The sequence below is a fragment of the Panthera onca genome, chromosome C1 (genome assembly GCF_046562875.1).
Source record: "Panthera onca isolate mPanOnc1 chromosome C1, mPanOnc1 haplotype 2, whole genome shotgun sequence".
NCBI lineage: Eukaryota > Metazoa > Chordata > Mammalia > Carnivora > Felidae > Panthera > Panthera onca.
In genome coordinates, this window is record NC_138346.1 from 118,691,388 (window position 1) to 118,715,804 (window position 24,417).

The following is a 24,417-nucleotide window of genomic DNA, read 5'->3' on the forward strand; positions in this document are numbered from 1 at the left end:
TTTGAGAGAAAGCGCGAGCACGTGAGCGGGATGGGGTGGAGGGAGTGGGAGAGAGAGAGAATCCCAAGCAGACTCTGTGCTATCTGCACAGTACCGTACGGGAGCCTTGATCTCATGAACCGTGAGATCATGACCTGAGCCAAAATCAAGAATCAGACACTCAACCCAATGAGCCCCCCAGGGTCCACAGACCCCATCTCTTTCCAAACACATCTCAGCATCGTTCTCACTGTTCATTCTTGTGTGTGCATAAAAACATCAAGGCAGAAATAGTTTCCCAAGTTTTACTAAAGGGCTGTCATCAAGCCACCCCACTTCTCTTTAAGGTCAAACAGACCTTCAGGCTTTTCCAGTGAGTGAAAGATTCCAAAGCCTTAGACTGTCATGATGTTCTTCTCTGGGTCTCTCTAGTTTGTCCTCTATCCATTAAAAAGTGTAAGACAGGAGTCAGAGTATAATACTAAGTGAATAAATATTTACTTGAGGAAAATGTTTTGTCCCAACTCTCACTGTTCTTCTGGCTGTTTTCCTGTGTTATGAGGCTTTCTTATCCCCTCTTGGGGCACCATTTTGGCTTTCCATTAAACTGATGTTGGATATCCCTATATCCTCGATTCCTTCTCTATGTGTGAGTTGGTTTTTTTTTGTTGTTTTTATAATGTCACTAAACAACCATATTTCATGCTTGTCACTTACGGATTTCATGTGTCTCTCACAAGATCTCTTTCGAACTGTCAAAATGTTAATTTATACGTATGTCCTTGAATACATGTAGTGACCACCTACTTTGGAAACATCTATAAACTTGATGCTATTTGATTACGTTCATTTGGCCTACCTTCATATTTAATAGAACGGAGGTTAACAAACCCTCTGTTTGCTCTCTATTACTTAAGAGTCTGTTTCATGGTTTGCGTCTCTCTTTACCAACCGCCCATTGTTCATCTATTGGGTTTCTTAAATTCCACAGATGAGTGAAATCATATGATATGTGTCCTTCTCTGGCTGACTGACTTCGCTTAGCATAATACACTCTCGCTCCATCCACGTCATTGCTAGAACTGATACACAAATTCAGTAAAGTCCCAGGACACAAAATCAACATACAGAAATCTCTTGCGTTCCCACACATCAATAATGAAGCACCACAAAGAAAAATCGAGGAGTTGAAACCATGTACAATTGCACCTAAAACCGTAAGATACTTAGGAATGAACCCAACCAAAGACGTAAAAGATCTGCACTCTGAAAACTAGAGAACCCTTACGAAAGGCACTGAAGAGGGCAGAAAGAAATGGAAAAACTTCCCGTGCTCATGGATTAGAAGAACAGATATCGTTAAAATGTTGATACTAACCAAAGCAATCCACACACTGACTGCAATCCCTATCAAAATACCACCAACCTTTTCCACAGAGCTACAACAAGCAATCCTCAACTTTGTATGCAACCAGAAAAGACCCCAAAGAGCCAAAGGAATCTTGGATGGCCTCGAAAGCCAACCTTGTACCCCACATCAAAGCGACTGACAGTACTTTTGCTGGAATACGTCTCAGTGTTTATTGCTCTAGAGTGACTTTCCTAAGGCAGCAACATGCCATTCTAATCTTATTTGAACTTGTCATTCTCACTCTCCTGTTTTGCATGAAATTATACTTTTTAGTGTTTGTTCTGTTGAATCGCTTTGGGTTTCTCCTCAAGACATTCTTATTGTGATGTTCATGTTCAATATTTGTTACCGATTTCCTGTCATTTGTTATTCTCTTTTCGGCTCGGTCATCTCTCTCTTTTTCAATTCTAACAGTTCTTTATTGGGGTCGAATTGACCTAGAGCAAAACGCACAAACCGCAAGCACACAGCTCAATGAATTTAACGTACGTATGCATCCTGTCACCACCCAGATCGAGATATAGAACACTTTCGTCCGTGGCGCAAAGTTCTCTTCTGCTCCTTGCCAGTCAATACCCATTTCCAAACACAAACACACTCTGAATTCTCACCCTAGACGACTTTTGCTTGTTCTTACACTTCATATAACTGCAATGATGTCGTATGTTCTCCTATGTTCTGTGTTCTCTCACTCGGTGTCTGGTTTTGAGATCTCGTCCTGATTAGCTGTGTGTCAGCCATTGGTGCTGATGCTGCCGAGAAATACTCTGCTTGGGGATTATAGCACAATTTGACTATCCGTGTTCCTGCTGGACAGATCTAGTTTTGGTTATCACACACAGAGTAAGGACAAATAATCATGTACAAACTGTTTGTGCAGACACCCACTGGTTCCTCCCAGGTACACATCCTAGGAATAAAATGCTTGGGGAAAGCAGAGAAACTGACACAGACTTTTGCAAAGGCTTTGTCTCCTTCTAGATTTCCGCCCAAAGATAGGCAGTCCCAGTTTCTCTACATTCCCACATACCTGGTATTCTTGGTCCTTTTGATTTTAGCCATTCTGCTAGCTGTTAGTGCTCGGTTTAGTTTTCGAATGCTCTTGGTCATTTGGGTATCTTCTTTTATGAAGCTCCTTTTGAGATCTTTTCCTCATCAATAAGCTCGGTTCTCTGTAATTTTCTTTGTGATGTGTGTAAGTTCCTTCTGTATTTTGGATAAGGTCGTTGCCATATATGAGGTATTGCAAGGAATTATTCCTGGACTGTGGATTGTGTTTTCACTGTGTATTTTATGATGACTTTTTAAATTTTACATATTTTGAGAGGGGGAGGGGCAGACAGAGAGGGAGAGGGTGTGTCTTTTCACTTTTTAAATAGTGATTTATGATCAACGAAGGATTTAATACTTTATGAAATCCAGGTTTTTATACTTTTTTTCTAAGTTCTTTATGTTGATAGAGAAAGTGAGTAGGGGAGGGGGAGGGAGAGAGATTCCCAGGCAGGCTCCACACTGTCAGTACGGAGCCCAATGCCCCCAGGGCTCAAACCCGTGAAGTGTGAGATCATGACCTGAGCCAGAATCCAGTGCCGGACGCGGACCTGACCAAGCCATCCAGGCACCCTTCCACATACATTTTAGAATTAGTTGGTAACTTCTCCCCAAAATGCCTACTCCAATAGGAATCAGGGTAATATTGATTTGGTATTCCAACAAGATTGGATCTTCTCATCTATGAAGGTGCTGTATACACTTTTATATGTATCTAGATCTCCTTTAATTTCTGTCAGCAATAGTTGTCTGGAGTCTTCCTTATATGTGTTCTTATGCATTTAATGATTGTGTGGATGTGAATCTCTATTGTGTTTATTGAGTTTAATTTTATTTTGTTTTTAAATTTCATTTTCTAAATGCTCACGGTTGGTATGGAGAAATACACTAGATTATCACACGAATGCTACCGGGGGATACTTTGGGTACGTTAGACGGCATTTTTAAAGTGTACCATGCGGGGTATGGGTGGCCCAGTTAGTTAAGCATCTGACTCTCTGGACTTTGTCTCAGGCCATGATCTCACGGCTAGTGATTCAAGCCCACACATCGGGTGCTGTGCTGACAGTGTGGAACCTGCTTGGGATTGTCTTGCTCTCCCTCTCTCTCTCCCCCTTCCCTGCTCAATCTCAGAATAAATAAATGAACATTAAAAAAGTAAATAAGGCGTACAATTAAATGCACAGCAAAATCAAACTCCAGCTACCATCAAGACACGGCATTTCTTCCAGCTCACAACTTCCCTTGTGGCCCTTTGCAGTCCATCACTGTCTCCGCCTCAGCCCCAGGCACCCACTGACCCTACAGGTGGGTTTGCCTTTTTTAACAACTCTAGGTAGGTGGAACGCTTTGGTGCCTACATTCCTTGGTGCAGCATAAGGATTCTGAAATCCATCCATATTACTGCGCGTATCGCCAGTTCGTGCTTTTTTATCGCTAAGTAGTATTCCTCCGAACGGCTACATCCTGTCGATTTATACAGTCACCTACTAGTGGCCTCTGTGTGGTCTCCAGGGTTTAGCCACTGTGAAGAAAGCGATGGGGAGTATTCATGTACAGATCGGTGTGTAAATACTTAGAAGTGAAATGGCTGTTCATGTGAGTGGTCAATGTTTAACTATGGTTCAGCCTCTCTACATGACTGGACCAGTTTTCATTCCCACAAGTGTTGGAAACTTCTAGTGACTTCACATCCTCACCACATATATTTCCGGTCTTCTTCATTTTAGCCCATGGCAATGGACGTGTAACGCTAACTCACGGTAGCATTAACTTGTGTTCCTCCTGATGACTGAGTGTGTTCTGGAAAACTGACCTCCGTGCTTTGGAGCCAAAATATACCACAAAGACAGAGTCTGAGATAAGGAGGAACACTAACAGCTTTCTTGCCTTCCCAGGCAAAAAGGACGACAGCAGGCTAAGGCCTTCAAAAACTGCCAGCTCCTGCCCCTGGAGGAAGGGGTTGGGGGTCTTATCGGGAAAATCAAGGTGTGGCCAGTAGCGACAGCAACTGTGTACATGCCGCTACCCTCCTTCCTCATGTCCTGGGGTGTACCTGCTTCCTGATACAGAAGGCTAAGAAGGGAGGAGGGGAGCTTTGCAGAAGACAAGAAAAAGGTTACTTAGTTTAAAATCGAACCTGTGGAAACATCAGTGAAGCCATTTTCATTTTTCTTCAACTTTATGCCTTTAAGTGGTTTCCAGCGGAGCATCTTTTCAAGTGCTTTTTGGCCATGTGTATATCTTGTTTTGTGAGGTATTTCTTCTTCGAGACTTTTGACCAGGAGCGCCTGGGTGGCTCAGCTGGTTAAGTGTCCGACTGGTGATTTTGGTTCTGGTCATGCTCCCACAGTTCCTGAGATCGAGCCCCACTTCAGGGTTTGTGCTCACTGTGTGGAGCCTGCTTGGGATTCTGTCTCCCTCTCTCTCTGACCCTTGCCTGCTTGCTCTCTATAGCCCTCTCAGAATAGATAAAAATAAACTTAAAAGACTCTTGACCAATTCTCTTCTTGCACTGTCTTATCACACAAAATACGTGTCAGAACAGTACACTGAACACTACACAGCATTACCTTGAGAAATTAATGAACTAAACACATGGAGAGGTAAAATTTGCTGTGGATTGGAAGACCTCAATATGGTTTACATGTCAGTTCTTCCCAAATTGATCTACAGATCTGATACAAGGCCAATCAAAATTCCAGCAGACATGCTAGCAAACATTTCTAAGCTGATCCAACACTTCATATGGAAATGGAAAGGATCTTGAATTATCAAAGTGATTTTAAAAAGAAGAAGAGTGGGGTATGACTCAAGTGCCTGTTCCAGAATGGCCATACACATCTTTTACGCAATTTTGGAGTGATGTATCCTATTATTATTCAGTTGTAAGAGTTTCTGTATGTTCTCACTGAAGCTTGGAAGTTGCTCTACTCCCTTTGTACGTGAATTCCTTGTTCTAAAATTGGGCCAATATTTATATCAGTTTTTATGTGGCGAGAGAATATGGAAGACCAGAAAGCATTTAACTTACCAGAGCGGAAGACAGATCATCACTGGTCATTATGGAGAGGATGACCCTATGAGATTTAGTGAGGTTGCCTCCGTTTCCCCAGCTGGCCAAGACATAGTGGGTAGTAGCCACAGATGCCAGCCGTTTCCTCTGAAGACCTTGGCAGTATTGACTGGTTGGAGCCACCATGGATCCCGGGTGTCAGTTGTGTCCTAAAAGGCTGAAATCTGGCTGAGGCTCCAGGGCTGTTGGGCCAAGGCAGGTCACCCAGCTGTTGGAAAACACACAGGCAGACCAGGACAATCACCGAGGTCATAGCCAGGCAGCTTTGGTCATTTCCTCCAAGGAACCCACCAGCACTACACTTCTCATGACTTCCTGTTTACCACACTGAGATCCCCAGGACAGTTGGGAGAATGTGTTATTCACCACTGTATTCGGGGTTCCTAGCACTGAGCCAAGCACTGAGGAGGCCCTCAGGGACTTCCTTTCACTGATCAAATACAAGTTGCTGCCAATCTCTGACCATGTCAACTCCATTCCAGTCACAAATGTCCAGTCAGGGGTCCCCTGCTTTCTCCCAAGAGGTAGCAAATCCCCTCCCTCAGAGAGGAAGCTGCCCTACCCTCTCCATGTCCCAGGACACTGCCCTGTGGTGAGCTCTGATGAAGACGGGGTTCTCCTCGGGGATTCCTCTCAATGGCTCACTCTGTCATGGGGAAGAGATGTCCTGGGCCTGGCCCCCCACACCAATCCTCTGCTCTGTCACAACACAACACCCCAGTGTAGGAGAGCTACCACATTGTGTTTGCATTGTTCTCCCACTGCTTTGTCCTCCTCGGGAAATCGTATTGATTTCCAAGTTCTGAACACAGCCTCAGGAAAATGAAGCACTCAACCAATAGTCAAGAAAATCACTGGTCAACAGATATTATGTGTAAAGCCTTCCACATTCCTGACCAGAAATTCAGAAGAATATTATTAGTATTATGACTTCAAATGCAAGGGTCCCCTGCCCTGGCCCCTCTTGGCCTTAGGGCAAAACGATTTGAGGTAAGAATGGACATCTCCAAATCTGATCCAAACACCATTGATCCCTCCAAACCCACACTTCCTTGGAGGCCATCCACTGTCAGGGCAGTTCCAATGTCGAAGCTCAGGGACTGGGGCAGAGCCTCATGGTCACACCATCCTACCCTTAGAAACGGTGCTTCCCGGCAGTGCAAACCAACCCCCGTCCGTCCTGTGGGGCTCCCTGGCCGGTGCACCGTTCACTGTGGAGTGCGTTACACCCCCAGTCCTCACTGCTCGCCTCAGGCTGCTCCTTGCAGGGTTGGATGCTACTGTACGCGTTCCTCAGTTTCTCCAGATTGTTCTGAGCTCCACTTGCCCGTATTCTCAGGTCCTTGGGCAGCCACCGTTCCACCATTACCTTGTCCTTCTCTGGGTCATTCTCATGCTCCACACCTGCTGATTTTCTGTCTTCCGTCGGCTCCCTCGGTCCTCTGTTTCCAGTGTGGGCTCAGCCGGGCTCCTGCAGGAGACACACAGACAAGGGACCAAGTCAGGTCTCAGCCGCAGTCCCCAGGACACGTTTAATAGGCACCTCAGTCCCTCGTGCTCTCAGAGAGACTGAGCGGCAAGGGACTTTGGAGAAGTTGAATGACAACCTTATCTTACAGACAAGGAAACTGAGGCCCAGAGAGATGAGGAGATTTTCCCAAACTCCCTCATCGCTTGATGGCAGCACACACACCAACAGGTGCCTTGGCCGCAAGCTTCCCTTGGACTCTCCTATCACACCCTCCAGGAACCCACATCTGAATTTCAGAGGACACTGATCAAACATCTGTACCCCACCCCCGCCCCCGTTAAAACAAAAATGTCACAAGGACCTTTCTTGGGACACTTCCTTGTCACACTTCTACAGCCCTGTAGTTTATACTCAGTTGATTTTCAAGCCTGGCTGGCACAATGGGCCCAAGGAACTCAACAATTAAGTAAAATTCATCACAGCAGAAATTAAAATGTATTGATGTGGTTATCTATAAGACACCGATCTCCTGGGCTGGAAAATCATCTTCCTGACAGCGGGCGCTCTGCCTGCCCTGTTCATCCCGTCTCTGCAGCGCCTCCATTAAGAGCCTGCCAGGGAAAACGTTCAGTAAATACTTGTCAAGCAGATAAATAACAGTTCTCAGGAACAACTGCCTTTACCTATCTCTAGTCCCAACCACAGTTCCAAACAAACCGTATCCAGGGTCTGTGCTGAAGCGATAAAAGCACAGCCTTAAGAAAAGCAGGCCCAGATTCCAAAACCAGCTTTACCACATGCCACATATGCTTCAGTGGATGATTTCAGTATCTCTTGGAGCATGTTTATCGCATGTCTAATAAGAGAAGAATGTATACTGTAAGGTAGAGAAATCAGCATGAACCACGAGAGTATTGGATCAGAAAATGTGAGATCATGCAGCACACAGGGGTAGCCAACCTGCAAGGAGAATGAGAGAGCAGGCATCTGAGAAATTCATCTGACAGAAGTCCTCTAGCAGCAGGAAGGCGAGGACTATCTTACCTTAAGCAATCTGAATCACGGCACCAGAAGATGTTACCAGTGGGAGATTCTGCATTGTGTGAATGGAGAGCTCAGTGCTTAGATTCCCCGTGAACGACTGACGTGAGGATCCATGCCCGAATGAACACAGTGACGGGGTACCCGGCTGGCTCAGTCGGTAAACCATGCGACTCTTGATCTCGGGGCTGGAAGCTCAAGCCCCACGTTGGCGGTGCACCTACTTAAAATATAAAATGAAAATAAAAGCAAAAGTATGCTACCAGCCCGTGGAAGGACAGTAGGGCAGTAGATGAAGGACAGCACATTCTCAAGATGGGAATGCAGGCAGGCCCGGAGGGGCAACAGCACCAGGGTTAGGGGTGTCTTTTCTTCTGTTTGCACAGGTTATGGGTCATAGCTGGTGTGGTCTCCAACTGAAGTTGTTTCCAATCATCTAAGGAGCTTGTCCTATCGGTCAGGAGGGGCAGTTTTTGGCTCTACAAGGTTGTTGCTGGAACTGTCATGGTCATCTTCCCCTCCCAGGGGATCAAAACCACAGGGTCAATATTTTATGATGAAGCCATCGGGCATTGTAGGACACAAGCTAGAAAGGAGAGCACGTGCCGTGTCCCTGCTCTTCTAGTCCCAGGAGGCGGGAAACCACAAAACCACTCTCTACCACCACCCTTGCCTCCAGCTCCTGTCCAGCTGCCTACTCTATCAAGTTAACACTAGGAACAATTCCTTTTGACCCATTTGGAAAGGAGAAATGGAGCCACAGAACGATTCAAGAGACTTCGTCAATGTCACACTTTTGTCACCAGGGTTGCACCTACAGCTTCTGAGGCCAGAGTGCTCTCTTTTCTTCTTCTCTATGTTAGGGATTTCCAGGGAGAAAGAACAAGGCCAGCCCCCAATGCCCTGAACTCTGCACTCCCGGCTTGACTGTGTTGTTCTCATGCTGGAAAGAGAGGATCTGAGATACAGAATACCAACCTGAGATAAGACTGCTTTGAAACCTTGATAAATGAGACAAAACAAGGCTACCTCACAATATTGTTCAGGCCAGACAACAGCAAGGTCACAGTGAAATTTACAACGTCCCAAACATCTTCTTTTCATAAGGAAATGCTATCGCTTCTTTACCACAAGCATAGAATGTCCAGTGCTAATAGGCTTCAATATAGAACAAACCCTGCTTACTTCCATCAGCCCCCACCCACATCAACCAACCAAAGCCCAAATCCTATCATAGATCCTCTTAGTGAGACCTTGGGGTGTGTTCTTTCTGGCTGCAAGCAATAAAAATCCCAACCTCTTTAGTGAGAGGTGTCTTCCTGGCAATTTGGCTTAAAGGAATTAACACCGACCTTCCAGGAATGAGCAGCTGTAAACACCCAGCCTCAGGAAGAAAGGTTACATTGTCTGGGACATGCCCAGGTTCTGGGGCTCCAGACCTGATTTTTATCTTGAAAACTAAAAGAAAATAAAAGAGGGGCGCCTGGGTGGCGCAGTCGGTTAAGCGTCCGACTTCAGCCAGGTCACGATCTCGCGGTCTGTGAGTTCGAGCCCCGCGTCAGGCTCTGGGCTGATGGCTCGGAGCCTGGAGCCTGTTTCAGATTCTGTGTCTCCCTCTCTCTCTGCCCCTCCCCCGTTCATGCTCTGTCTCTCTCTGTCCCAAAAATAAATAAAAAACGTTGAAAAAAAAAATTTTTAAAAGAAAATAAAAGACTCTCTCTACCAAACCCCCTTGGTAACTAACATGAAACTTAGGCGCTCAGGCAGGATGTTTTTCTCCACATCTGATTTAAAATAGAGATTAAGGATAAGGTTAAGAAAGAAGCTAGTTAAGAGAGAATGTGTAGCACATGTGTAGCTTCCCAGGGCCTGGGATCACTTAAAACCCAGTATTCCTAGCTGGGCTTGAAGCTCCAAGCCTTCAGTTGCAGATGAATGAGCTCTCTCTTGACCCAACCAAAGGCAGGCGCTGATCCTCTCCCTGGCCTCTCTAGCCCCCAGTTGCCACTCTGGGCTCTTCTGCCTTGTGTAACTCCATCAGCTCAGAAGATATTGAGCCCATGAGGCTACTGGCTGGCTCCGTTGGTAAAGCCCGTGACTCTTGATCTCAGGGTTGTAAGCTCGAGCCTGGATTGGGTGTAGAGATTACTAAAAATGAAATTCAAAACAAACAAACAAAAAGAAGACATTGAGCCCAAAAACCATGTTGCCATATCTACAGCTATGTGACATCAGAGCATCACAAAATCTTCTGTTGGCTACAACGTTGCAGGACTCTCCCATGCCACCTTCAGGAGATGCTACATTTCTTTCAGTAATTAGTCAATATCAAGACGTCCTCACCCCATCCAACTGAAACGTATGCTGTTCGGAATGCATTTGTCCCTGTTGTGTAGCAAAAGCCGAACTCGGTTTGGCGCCTGGCGGTCTCGGTAAAGCACATGGAGGACTTGGCCGGTTCCTTCCATCTGGTCTCCTTCACATGGGTGCCTGGCCCTTCCCTTCCTTTCTCCTCCCACGACACTGTGGGGTACTGGTCTCCACTCCTTCCCCCCACCCCCGCCCCCGGCGAGTGAGAGACTCACATGACATCTCTTTTTCCCCCAGACATCCCACTCCTTGTATCTGTGCTTACCAGACACACCTTCTGGGTCTTTCTTCATTTTGTTTCCTTAAAGTTTTTGCTGACTTCTAGAATATATCCGTGGCATATATTTGGTGAATCTTTTTGTTGTTGTTCTTATTCCTTCTATTGACGTTTTCATTTTCAAGAGCTATTTTTCTACACCGGTCTCATAACCAGGGAGCATCCAAGGCCTGAGGCCTTAGAATCCACACTGGGCCTGAACCTAGAGGGTAATGACATCACTTCCTGCCTGGTAGGCCAGCAGGCCATTGGCCAGGAGGGTGGGATGGGCGGGGAGAGGTGTGGGGGAGCATCATGGGAGTGGCAGCCAAGGAACCCATGTAAAGGGGCCTGTCTCCTGTGGATGAGGCTTGACAGTGGCTGCTGTTTAGGCTTCTGTTGCTCACAGACTCTAGGACCTGATACTCTAGGACTGCTACCTGATTTGCTTGCAAGTGTGGGCAGACGGACGTGTGTGTGTGTATGTGTGCACGCGTGCATGTGTGTGTGTGTGTGTGTGCACGCGTGCGTGTGTGTGTGTGCGCACAGGGGCAGGCCTGCATCCTAGAGACCGTGAATGTACATTGTGAAGAATACAAGGATACAAGGTTGTGCCCAGGCGACACAGGCTGGGTTTCTATGTATGGTCCTGTAGGTATTCAAAAGTGGCCGTATGTTTTCAAGATACAATTGCTTTGTTGGACTTCTTGTCTGCTTGGTTAGTTCTACCCACGTGTCATGAAAGCCATGTTACCAACATGTTTGGCCATAAAGGCCACTGCATTGTCAGCTCACCAAGATGGTACGCTTTACGTCCTATGAAGTTTTACTCACAGTTTTGAGGATAAACTTGGGAGGCACAAGCAATGCCACAGCAAGGGTGAGGCCAGTAACACTGTCTGCGAGAACCTTTTTCCCACATTAGAACGTGTTCTGGCCTGAGTCGACCACGTGTGGTGTCTGGTGTACGAGGTCGTCACTTATATAGCATGAAGCTGTTTAGGGCCATCTCCTGTGCTGATACATACATAACTGATGTGACAGGTTGCAAGGAACGAGGCCTCACAAATCCAGAGTCTCAGTTTGATTCCCTGAAGAGTTCTCCACACACCCCATACATCCTGCTCTCAGCATGCCATAGGGAAGAACTCTCCCAATAGGAACCACCATTAGTATCTTTGTCAACAGGTTTCTCACCAGATGTTTACAAGGAAACTTGACTGGGGCATGTTTCTTTTTCCAGGCCTGCCTCACCAAAGGAGATAATAACAAGTGAAAGGAACACAGTTTCTCTCGATTGTCTAGGTGGAGGGGCTCCTGGGTGGCTCAGCTGGTTAGGCCTCTTGCTCTTGATTTTGACTCAGGTCATCATCTCATGGATCATGGGATCCAGCCCTGTGTTGGGCCCCGCCCTGACAGTGCAGAGCCTTTTTGGGATTCTCTCTCCTTCTCTCTCTGCCCCCCTCTCTCTATACCAAAATAAATAAACATTTTGTATGCCAACTGTAAATATTTATGCCTCCAATATCTAAGTGCCTAAATATACAAAGCAAAAACTAACAGAGCTAAAAGGAGTAATAAACAGTAATACGATACTAGTGGGGGATTTGAACACCCCACTCAATAAATAAACATTTTTAAGAAAGTGTCTAGGTGGGGTTTTTAGGCACAGCTTATACATCAGCAGGAATTCAAGTTTCTTTCTCTGAGCAAAGGTACAGTGATATCTCCTAGCATTGCTCATTAGTCAGTGCCAGATTTCATAGTTCAATAATATGTATATTATCCTGAGAAAGCACATGGTCCTCTGTGGAATCAACCCACTTAGGAGCATGTTTTCTTTTTACTACCCTGTCCCATTTCCTTTTATTACCTGTTGGACAAACATCCTTCCTCCAGGGACAGTGCCAGTTCAGAGGTACTGCTTAACCTAGAGGTGAGGCCAAGGAGTAGTGTGCACCCGGCTAGAATGGGGCTGCCTTCAGAGTCAGCCATAATTTAGCTACATGTAGTAGTAAACCAGCCTAAAGTACCATTATGAATAAGTACTGCCAAATTTAGTCATACGGGTTTCATATTTTTGTGTGTGCATTTGTTTTTTTCTTTTGAGAGAGAGAGAGAGAGAGAGAGCCTGCAGGTAGGGGAGAGGGGCAGAGGGAGAGAGAGAATCTTAAGCAGACTCCACACTCAATGTGGAGCCTGACATGGGGCTCAATCCATGACCATGGGATCATGACCTGAGCCCAAATGAAGTGTGGGACACTGAATCTACTAAGCCACCCAGGTGCCCCTGTATTTTATTTTGATATCAACCTCTTGGTGCAAATATGTTTAGACGTCGGCAAGGGACCATGGCATCACAGAAAATGACAGAAAACCTATGTGAAGTGTGAAAGATATTTATCAAAGTTAGATTGGGGGCGCCTGGGTGGCTCAGTCGGTTGAGTGGATTGGACTCTTGGTCTTGGCTCAGGTCATCATCTCATGGTTCGTGAGATCAAGCACTACATTAGGCTCTGTGCTGACAGCTCAGAGACTGCTTAGGATTCTCTCTCCCTGTCTCTCTCTCTCTCTCTCTCTGCCCTTCCCCCACTTGCTTGCTCTCATGCTCTCTCTAAATAAAGCAATAAACATTAAACAAATTATAATGAGTTGTATAATTTCATTCTCCCTTAGTGTCTCCTTTCCACCTGCAGAGCCAAGAAAACTTTTCAGCAGAGTCCTCACTTTCCAATGAATATAATCCAAGGACATAATAATTTGAACTGTTAGCCCATACCTTCAGTGTTTTCCCATAACCTGCCTTAAATACCAGGTATTTCCAATGCCCACTCCCATGTTCAGTGAGACTAGTGAGGGTGGTAAGTAATGTGGTATATCCAGGTCACATTCTGTTTCTTGGTCTACTTCTGTACTCTGCGTGTCAACTTTTGTCTGCTACTGTACCTCGGACCGCACATACAAAACACAACAAATCTTTCTGTTTTTTTAATTCTTTGGAGACAGCACGAGCAGGGGAGGGGCAAAGAGAAGGGGACAGAGGATCTGACAGGCTGACAGCAGCAAGCCTGATGTGGGGCTCCAACTCATGAACTGTGAGATCATGACCTGAGTCGAAGTCAGATGCTCAACCAACTGAGCCACCCATGTGCCCCCTCAACAAATCTTAAATGTATAGGGACTCTGCACTGATCTTGGAGAATGTCAGGCAACATTTAGGATTCTCTCAGGGTTCAGAATGGGTCTTGATCTGCAAGGCCCAGGATAATTTCCCTATCCTTTCCTTAGGGGGAGTAACAACACGTTCCTGATCTAAACACCTTATGATTTCCAAGACAACACGCATGCGCGTGCGCACACACACACACACACACACACCACTATTTTCTTTTTGGCAAAAATGTTTACAAGTCTGTGAAATGCCTTTCATCTGCTCTGATCCCTCAGGCATATGTTTCCTGAGTCCCTGCTGGTCCCCCTTTATCCTTTGTGTGGAATCCTCTCCTGCTTTTGGTGTGTTTTCGTTTCTAGGGACATCTTGGAGTAGGACTGCTTGCTACCCAGTGTTGCAAGATTGAAAGTACATGGGGTGTACGGCCACCAAACCTCACTCATCTCCCCCACCCCAGGAAATTTAGCCCATCACTGACAGGTGCAGAGGTATGAAGTCTCCGTTTCCTGGCCTGGAGATGAACTCTTAACCATAACTTACCGCTAAATTCTCTTACAGCTATCAGGACAAAGCCTCCCCGTGGCACTTTACTTGAAATCACACTATCGATGCCAAATGACCAGAAAGAACTCTAATATAAGAAGAAGACAGAGTTTGACTCAAACCCGGATTAGGATAGCTGCCCGGGGAACCCCATCCTCAGGGGGAAGAAAGTGCTCCGGAGAATGAACACTTTTTACAGGGTTACCTATGCTTTACATAGAGAGCCACAAATCAAGGTCACAAGTCCATTCCTGAAAAATGCCGAGGCCACTTTCAGGCAACAGGCTTGAGCAGTGGAAACTTCATCAAGGCAGAAGGGCCCACAGTGACCACCTGGCTGAATGCAGGGACCCGCCTCAAAATATCCACAGGCCTTCACTAACCAACGGGCCACTTACAGGCAAGGTTACCAAAAGAGGGAAAATCCCACATGGGGCTGTGCCTCTTGCCCTACCCCTTCTCCCCACTGCCTCCTTGCAGACAGTCTCTGCTGTGCTGACCTGCCCTCTGTCCCCTGCAGTGTATTTAGTCAACTTCCATCCGCTTTGTCCTGCTCAGGTGAACCTTCTCACACCCGCTCTGCCGCTTCCACACAATCCTCGCCCCATTTTGGGGGCCCCCATACGATCGGGAGAGACAACACAAAAAGTTCAAAAAGATTATAGATCAACATAGACACACAGGAATCACGAGTTTTAACATCAAGGAAGCAGGGAGTAGGAGCATTGATTGAAATACTAATGACAAATGCTTCTCACTGCGTGCCTGGCGGGCCAAAAATCACCCTTCAGGTTGGAACAAAGTTTATCCACCATTATGCTGACTTAGAAAGAAGTCTACCATGATTTCCCTTAAATATTAGGCCTTTAGAGAGATTTTCTCTCAGCAACACCGTATACAGCAGTTAATGCAAAATGGATCACAACCCTAAATAAAAGAGATAAAATAAAATTTCAAGAGGAATTTGGGAGAAAATTGTCATAAATTTGCATTAAGCAAAAAGTTCTAAGACACCACAGCAAAAGGACAGTACATAAAGGACAAAAATTAAGAAATTGAAGTTGCTTAAAATTAAGAACCCTTTTGTGGGGAGCCTGGGTGGCTCAGTCAGTTAAGTGTCTGACTGTGGCTCAGGTCATGATCTCCCAGCTGGTGGGATCGAGCCCCTCGTCCGGCTCTCCCCTCTCAGGGCACAGCCTGCTTTGGATCTTCTGTCTCCCTCTCTTTCTGCTATTCCCCCACTCTTGTGGGTGTGCTTTCTCTCCCTGTCCCAAAAGTAAATAAACATTTATTAAAAAGCAGTGTAAGGAAAAAAAAAAAACGCTTTTGCATCAAAAGACAACAATAAGGAAATGAAAAGACAAGCCACAGACAGGAGAAAACAGCCTCAGATTGAACTGTAGGAATGAAGGAATAGTATTCACAAGAGCCAAAGAACTCTTCCAACTCCAAAAAAAGAAACAGCAGGGTTTTTAAAGTCAGTAAAAGACATGAGAAGACATTTTGTCAAAGAAGACAAGTAAATGACTCATAAGTATATGAAAAAGTGTTCCATATCACTGAAAGAGGACCCAGTTGTAGCCTTAAATATCTCCATTTTGACCTTTGTCACTTTCTGGTTAAGTTCTCCTTTCCAGCTTATCTTTTTTTTTTTTTTCTTTTTAAGTTTGAGTTGCTTATTTTGACAGAGAGACAGAGAGACAGAGAGCGCAAGCTGGGGAAGGGCAGGGAGAGGAAGAGAGAGAATCCCAAGCAGGCTCAGCGGCCCTTGTCAGCGTGGAGCCCGACACGGGGCTCAAACTCATGAACCATGACCTGAGCCGAAATCAAGAGTCTGACACTTAACTGACTGAGCCACCCAGGCACCCCGTCTTCTTTAGAATTTGCTTAGTAACATTTTCTTTTCTCTAGCTTGCTTCACTGGAAGTATCCAATGTATGATACGTATAACTTGCAAAATATAGGTGGGTCGACTACGTTATCGCTAAGGCTTCCAGTAAACAGTTGGCTGTTAGTAGTTAAGTTTGGGAGGAGTCAGGAGGTATACACAGAGTTCTGACCTTGGGAGTCAGCACCCTTAACCCCGCCGGGTTCAAGGGTCATCTTGTGTCTCTATGTGCTGATGACATGGTCCTATGTGTTGAAAACTCTCAAATAATCCACACACACAAATACCAGAGTCAATGAACTAATTCTGGAAAGCTGCAGGGTACAACATATACAAAGATCGGGTGTGCTTCTATGCACTGGCAATGAACAATCTGAAAACAAAATGGAGAAAACAATTCCAGTTACAATTGCACCCAAAACAAGAAACTATTTAGGAATACATTTATTCCAGGAGAAGCAAGACTTGTGCACTGAAAGGTATAAACCATTGTTGTAAGAAATTAAAGAAGACCTAAGGGGAAAACCCCTCCAGTATTCACGTATCATAAGACTGAATGTAGTTAATATGGCCACACTCCTCAAAGGGATCTAGAGATTCAGTTCTATCAAAATCTTTCCCTCTGCTTTTAGTTTTGTTTTTTCCTTTTCCAATTTTTATCTAAATTCTTGTAGTTAACATACAGTGCAATCTGGGTCTCAGGAGTAGAATTCAGTGATTCATCACTTACATACAACACCCAGTGCTCATGATAACAAGTGCCCTCCTTAGTACCCATCACCTGTCTAGCCCATCCCCTCCCTCCATCAAGCCTCAGTTTGTTCTCTAGCTCTAAGGGTCTCTTATGATTTGTTTCTCTCTCTCCCCCGCCCCCAAAAAAGTTCATCTGTTTTGTTTCTTCAAGTCCACATACCGGTGAAATCCTAGGGTGTTTGTTTTGCTTTGACTGACCTCCTTCACTTAGCATAATAATACACTCTTGTTCCATCCCCAGTGTTGCAAATGACAAGAGTTCATTCTTTCTGAGGGCTGAGTAATACTTGATTGTATATATGTACCACATCTTCCTTATCCATTCATCAATCCATGGACATTTGGGCTCTCTCCATAGTTTGGCTATTGTTGATAACGCGGCTATATATGAACATCGGGGTGCATGTGCTCCTTCAAATCAGTACTTTTGTATCCTTTGGGTAAATATCCAGTAGTGCCATTGCTGGATCATCGGGTACCTCCACTGTCAACTTTCTGAGCAACTTCCATACTGTTCTCCAGACTGGCTGCACCAGTTTGCATTCCCACCAGCAGTGCCAGAGGGTTCCCCTTTCTCTGCATCCTCACCAACACCTGTTGCTTCTTGTGTTGCTAATGTTACCCATTCTGACAGATGTGTGGTGGTATCTCAGCATGGTTTTGATTTGTATTTCCCTGATGATGAGTGATGTTGAACATCTTTTCACGTGTCTGTTAGCCAGCTGGATGTCTGCTTTGGAATACTGTCTGTTCATGTCTTCTGTCCATACTTCACTGGATTATCTGGGTTTTGGGTGTTGAGTTTGGTAAGTTCTTTACGGATTTTGGATACTAACCCTTTATCGGATTCGCCATTTTCAAATCTCTTCTTCTGTTCCGTAGGCTGCCTGTTAGTTTCATCGATCATGTCCTTCACTGTGCAGAGGCTTTTTATCTTGATGAAGTGCCAGGAGTACATCTTTGCTTTTGTTTGCCTTGCCTCTGGCGACGTGTCCAGGAAGAAGTTGTTCTGGCCGATGTCAAACAGGTTGTTGCCTGTGTCCTCCTCTAAGGTTCTGATGGTTTCCTGTCTTACATTGAGGTCTTTCTTCCATTTTGAATTTATCTTTCTGTGTCAAGCAAGAGATTGGTCCAGCTTCGCTCTTCTGCATGTTGCTGTCCGGTTTTCCCAACACCGTTGGTTGAAGAGACTGTCTTTTTTCCATTGGACATTCATCCTGCTTTGTCGAAGAGGAGTTGACCATATTGTTGTGGGTCCATTTCTGGGCTTTCTGTTCTGTGCCATTGGTCTATGTTTGTGTGTTTGTGCCACTACTACCTTGACTTGATGACCACAGCTTTGTAATAGAACTCGGAATCTGGAATCGTGACGCCCCCAGTTTTGCTTTTCTTTTCCTGGATGGAGTTAGCTCTTCAAGCGCTTTGGCGGTTACCTACAAATGTTAGTATTGTTGGTTCTAGCTCTGTGACAAAGGCTGGTGGTATTTTTTTTTAATTTATTTTCTTTAACATTTACTCATTTTGAGAGTGAGAGAGACAGAGCATGAGCGGGGGAGGGGCAGAGAGACAGGGAGACACAGAATCCGAAGCAGGCTCCAGGCTTCGAGCTGTCAGCTCAGGGCCCGACGTGGGGCTCGAACTCACGGACTGCGAGATCACAACCTGAGTCGAAGTCGGATGCTCAACCGACCGAGCCACCCAGGTGCCCCATGTTTGGTGGTATTTTGATGGGGATTGCATTGAAAGTGTAGATTGCTTTAGGTAGTATAGATATTCCTCTGAATTTTCTAATTGTTCCAATCCCTTACACTACATTTCCTTTCCGACATCGTACTTTTCATGTCTCTGTTTTTTTAAGAATTCCTTTTAAAAAAATTATTTATTTTGAGAGGGAGAGAGAGAGAGAGAGAGAACCTGCAAGTGGGGGGGGGGGTTGGGGAAAAATAGAGAGGGAGAGAGGGAAGTCAAAGCAGACTCAAGTTGTCAGCGCAGAGCCTGTTGTGGGGCTCAATGAAGAAACCATGAGATCATGACCTGAGCCAAATCAAGACTTGGACACTTAACCTACTGAGTCACCCAGATACCCCCATGATTTTCATCTCTTAAAGATACAGAGGGTCTTTTCTATGTTTTCCATTATCTATTTAACATTTTCAACTGATGGAATATGATCACTTAAAACACATTTTTAATGATTATTTTTGAGAGAGAGAGAGAGAGAGAGCGAGAGCGTGCGCATATGCACGCACAGGAGGGGGGCAGATAGAGAGGGAGACACAGGATCCGAAGCAGGCTCCCAGCTCTGAGCTGTCAGCACAGAGCCTGTCGTCAGGCTTGAACTCACACACCGCCAGACCATGACCTGAGTAGAAGTCAGAAGCCCAACTGAGGTGAGCTTCCCAGGCACACCTACGATTAGAATACATGTGTTCATGTCCTTCTCTGGTGGTTCTCACATCTGGGTCAGCTCTGGGCTCTGTTCAAAGGATTGATCTCTCTCCTCATGAGCAATTCTTTCCCCTTTGTGAGAACCGGGCCCTATTGCCTCTAATCTTCTCACAGGATTGCCCCCGACTTGCTGGAGTTGGCTCCCAGGGAGGCACAGAGCAGGACCATGCTGCACCCTTTGGGCGCCCCAGCAGTTCTCCTTAGTTGGCTTTCCGCAGCTCTGTCCTCCCTTCTACACTGTCCTGTGGACTCTCGGCTCCGTGTCCTCGACCCCACGAGGTCCACTGGGCTCCTCTTCAGTCTCCTCTCCCGGTTCCTTGCTTGGAAAGTCTCTCGGGGCAGCACACTGGAGCCACGGTAGGGCTCGGCTCGCCTGTGTGTTTCCAAGTGTCCGGGATTGCCGTCCTCGAACCCTGATGCCCAGGGTCTCGGAAATCTGCATTCCCTCTCCTTGTGAGGTTTGTAGTTGCTTTCTGGTTTCGGGCAGGAGAAGAAATCCAGTTCCTGTGGGTCTGTCTAGGTGTGGCTCCTAGAGTTTAGAATCAATGTAGGAAAATGATTCTGAATACAGACTTTTACGGAATACAGAAAATAGCCACAGTCAGGGTGAAACACTGGGAGAAGGAAACCCTCAACGTTTGTACTTAAAAAGCACTGCACCAGTGCTAAGGGCATTGTTTTTTAAAGAGGAGCCTGTGGCCTTATTGGCCGATGAGGCCACTTGAGGAGGACAAGTGGGAGGAGCGGGTGGCCTCGAGGACGCCCACACCAGGCCCACAGCGCTTCGGTGCAGGAGGGCAGAAGGCAGAGGGCCTGTCCCGTGGTTAAAGAGCACCATCAAGAGCATCATCAGAGCACCATCAGCCAGGGTGCCCTCGGCCCGACCCTGCAGCCCAGAATAGGCACGGTTTGTACAGGGCCTTGTGACCCTGCTTCTAAACGCCACACTGGCCTGGGAACTTGCAACGGCCACTTCTCGCTTCAGTGCCCGTCCTCACGTGGTCACCCAGGGGAAACAGGACCCAGCTCCCTACGGATGGGACGCGTGGTCCCCACACGGGAGCTCCTCAGCAGTTCTAAAGCACACGAGTGACAGCGGTGCCCTGAGGGACAGTGGGGCTCAGCCGGCACTACTCCCAGATGTACGCTTGCTCGGGGCCAGTTCAGCCCGGCCAGCGTGGGCTGGGCGTCCGTCTACACTGCAGCACCCGAGTGCTTTGAATCCACGTGGCGAAAGTGGTGGCTTCCCACGTGCAATGTCCCGCTAAGCCTGGCGCCTCCTATTTCCGTTTATGGCCTCCAAAGTGTGGCGATGACCGCGGCCTAGTTACGCTTGCCCCTTTTAACTAAGTCCTGTCTGGGGACCTGGGACTCGTGGCCAGACCAAGCCCATGGAGAGTCCTCTGTAAGATAACCCAGTGATCATACTTAAGTGGCACCTGAGAGACCCCCAGTTGTGTGAAAGCCTCGTCTGTGTCTTCGCAGTGCTTTAGAATGCGTGTCCTTCTGTATAAATGTACCATAGGTACTTCTCTATGTTGCTATATAGCGATATGTTTTGGGCAACATAACTGGTGGACAGAGTCTGTTAGAGGAAATGAAACACAGTCTTTTCGGTGGCTATGAAAGTAAAACGTGTATAAAGAAATCAAACATTTTTCTTCACCTGCTTTATTTCTGATCTGGGCACCATCTCTAGGCTGAGTGTGCGAGAGGAGCAAAGTCACACTCTCCCTAAGAAGGTCACGGTCCAGTGTTTAAAGTCTTCGGAGTAAAGGAAAAAGTTTGGGCTTCTTTGATCATTGTGTAAGAATCCCCAATCTAAAACTAAAAGAGAGTGGTTCTTAGGTTGGGAAAGCCTTAGAGTCAGCAATGGAGGTCACAGAAGCTACCACCTGGGCTCTAACCCCAAGAGATGTAGTTGGTGTGAGGCCCCAGAATCTGCATTTCTTACATCAAACCCAGGTGATTCTGATGCAAGTGGGCTGCAGACCAATTTCAACATACTGCTCTCTAACATTGACCCAAAGGTATGAATAAAGTTGGTTTCCTTTAAGGGAGCATCTTTAACTGCAAAGCGTAGAAGTCCTTCCACAAATGTGGCACCCAGATCCGCAACTATTCCTCGGCAAGTGTCCTTAGTCATGTCCTTCCAGGAACGAACACAAAGCTATCGCTCCACAATGATTTCCTAGAAAGAGTTCAACAACACAGACAGCAGCAACCACAAAACCCTCAAACACCATCCTCCCCACCACCTCCAGTAACAAATAGATCCATCCAAAGACTCACACCTGAGGCAGACACGGGTCCTACTTTCATGGTAGACGGAGTGACCCCACGTGTGCTGTCACACTTGGTTGTTTAAGTCTTTCCATGAGTGCCTTTGGCTGTCAACAGAGCAACTCGCTGGCCCAATCTGCAGAACGGATGACAAGTCTGTAAACAAGTAGGACACAGAAGCCCAGAGCGAGGCTGTGCTGCCCCGTGATTATTCCAGGATCCGGACAATTCCTCCCCCGTCCCTGTGCTGCCGGGCCTGGTCGCAGAATCAGTACTCATGAGAACTCGGGGCTTCCACAAAGTTTGTTTTATGTCCGTGACATTTAGGAAAGCAACAGCCTATGACACCCTATAAAGCTCAGGTCTGCTTGGGATCCAGTCACAGATCACTTTTGGGGGAGAGCCGTAAACGCCACGCTTGCATGTTCGCTCTCTGTGACATGCTGAAAAGTAGCTCTGTGCCTTAAGAGAACTCGCGCAACAGAAACGCAGCTGTGAGAGGAGGGGCTTCTCCCGTATTTTTCCTTTTGTAAGTTATGTCCTTGCCCTCCTTGGAAAAGGAGCACAGCCCACTCTTGAAAAGTGAACAACCAATCTGTGTGACCACCAGTGGCTTCCACTTTGCATAAGAACGTGCTGAGCCTGTGTGCAGGGAACAGACTTTGAATGTTACAGAAAAGAAGGGAAAGAAAAAGGATGGCGGGTGATGAGGTGAAGAAAGGCAAAAGAAATGTAGATGCAATTCAATTTCCTTACACCTTGCAACCCACTGGTCAATAGCTGACACAGGACCGCCTCAAGGAACTCACAACTGCCTTAATGTTAACGCTCTGCTGGACGCAAAAACCAACCTCAGCTTGAGGCTAACCAGACCTCCAGGGTGCTGTAAGCCTTCAGGAACATATGGAACTCCTGACGGAAACTTCATTTGGCTCTATGCCCCCATCCTCCCCCACCCCCAAATTAAAACTTTATAACCAGTCACACCTCACAATCCCAGTGCAGCTCTTCCTGTCCCCCTGTCCTGTCCTCATGCTTTTTATAAACACCTTTTTGCACCGAGAACGTCTCACGAAGTCTTTGTTTTTTGTTGTTTTTTTTTTTTTAGTTTATTTATTTTGAGAGAAATACAGGGAGAGAGAGAGAGAAAATCCCCAACAGTCTCCCTGCTGTCAGCACAAAGCCTGACTCTGAGCTCAGTCTCACAAACCTGTGAGATCAGGACCTGAGCCAAGAGCAAGAGTCAGATGCTGAAGCCACAGAGCCACCCAGGTGCCCCGAGAATTCTTTCCGAGCCTTTCACTCCCGGCGCACCTCACATCGGCAGGTACCTAACCTAACACTTCACGGTGGAAAAGTAGCACTTGGCCTCACCACCTAAGACTCACGACCTGCAGCAGTTATACAGAATTGATTCCATCCCGCAGATCTAACTACCGCTGACGTGATGAGCCAGACACCTGACATGGGTTGTCTGTCGCCGGGGTACCGGGGTACCGGGGTACCGACTCACCGCGAACTTAGAGGCTTAAAAGGACACACGTTTGTTACCTGACAGTTCTGTGGGTGAAAAGTCCCAAAAAGGATCTCACCAGACTCAGATGGAGATGTCAACAGGGCCACCGCCCCTTCTGGAGGCTCAGGGAGACTGAGCAATTTAATCCAGGGAAACCTCACTACAGTGCAGTCGGGAGGTTTTGGCAAGGGAGCGCCTGTGTCCTACCCGCCCTGGTTTCCTCTGTCTCCATGTTCCGCACCACCAGCTACAGCAGGGAGACATCTCCTCCTCTGCCTCCTCCAGGTTGAAGGCACCCCTGTAATTCCAGGGGGCCGCCCGGATATTCCAGGACGATCTCCCCATCTCAGGGTCCTTGACCTAAGCACCTTCGCAGAGGCCCCTTTGCTGTGTGATGGATCATTTTCACAGGATCCGGGATGAGGCTGGGGACCTCCCAGGCAGGGGGCATCATTCCGCGGACCACCACACTATTGACTCAGGTGACAACTAATGTCGGACGCCCGCCCCCACCCCCAAGTCTCTTCTAATTTCAGCAGTCTAGTAAAAGTCAAGCACACGTCAAGGCCCAAGGGAGACAAAGGCAAATCAGAAACCAGAACGCGAGGGACAGGACCAGGAAATTGCCCCAGGACTAGTCTCTTCCGAGTAGGTGCTGCTTGGGTTTCCAGACCTGGCTTTTCCCCACGGAAGGGGGACTTTGCTGGCGGAAATCTCCTCCAAGGGGAAGCGCGCAGGGGGGGGGGGGGGGGGGGGGGAAGGGACGGCAGAGGCAGAGTGGGACGCCCGGGCCCCCACTAACCCCTGCTGTGACCTCTGGCAGTGGGGGGACGGTCTAAGTGAGCTCAAGGCAGGTTTCCGTGGACCCGCCCCCGCCTCAACCCGGGGATCCTGGTGCGCCCCCCCGGCGTCCACCAGGGGGCGCCGCGGCCCCGCCCCGCCCCGCGAACGCACCTGTAAAGCAGCAGGCACGAGGCAGTTCTCAAACGACAGGTGTGGGTTCGCGCGCCCCAAGCTGCCAGACGTTCGGTAGCCCCGCGCTGGTGTCCAGCCCTGGTGCGGGGGGACTGGCTTGGCGGCTGAGCCCCTCAGGTGGAGCCATCGCACTGTGTCTCCTTCAAACCGGGCTCTGTGCAGAGAGAGAGAGAGAGACAGCGAGC

At 47.2% G+C, this 24,417-nt stretch overlaps 1 protein-coding gene and 1 long non-coding RNA gene across 2 annotated transcripts in view; one reads left to right on the forward strand and one right to left on the reverse strand.

Annotated features, from left to right (window-relative positions):
- Window positions 1–24,417, forward strand: part of LOC132677338 (uncharacterized) — a 77,634-nt gene that overhangs the window by 44,292 nt on the left and 8,925 nt on the right. The window lies entirely within an intron of this gene.
- LOC144617203 (uncharacterized) lies at window positions 19,224–24,197 on the reverse strand. The gene is made up of 2 exons (XR_013557403.2): window positions 20,898–24,197; window positions 19,224–19,987 (listed from the first exon to the last, which is right to left on the reverse strand). It is a non-coding gene; the product is annotated as an uncharacterized LOC144617203 (long non-coding RNA).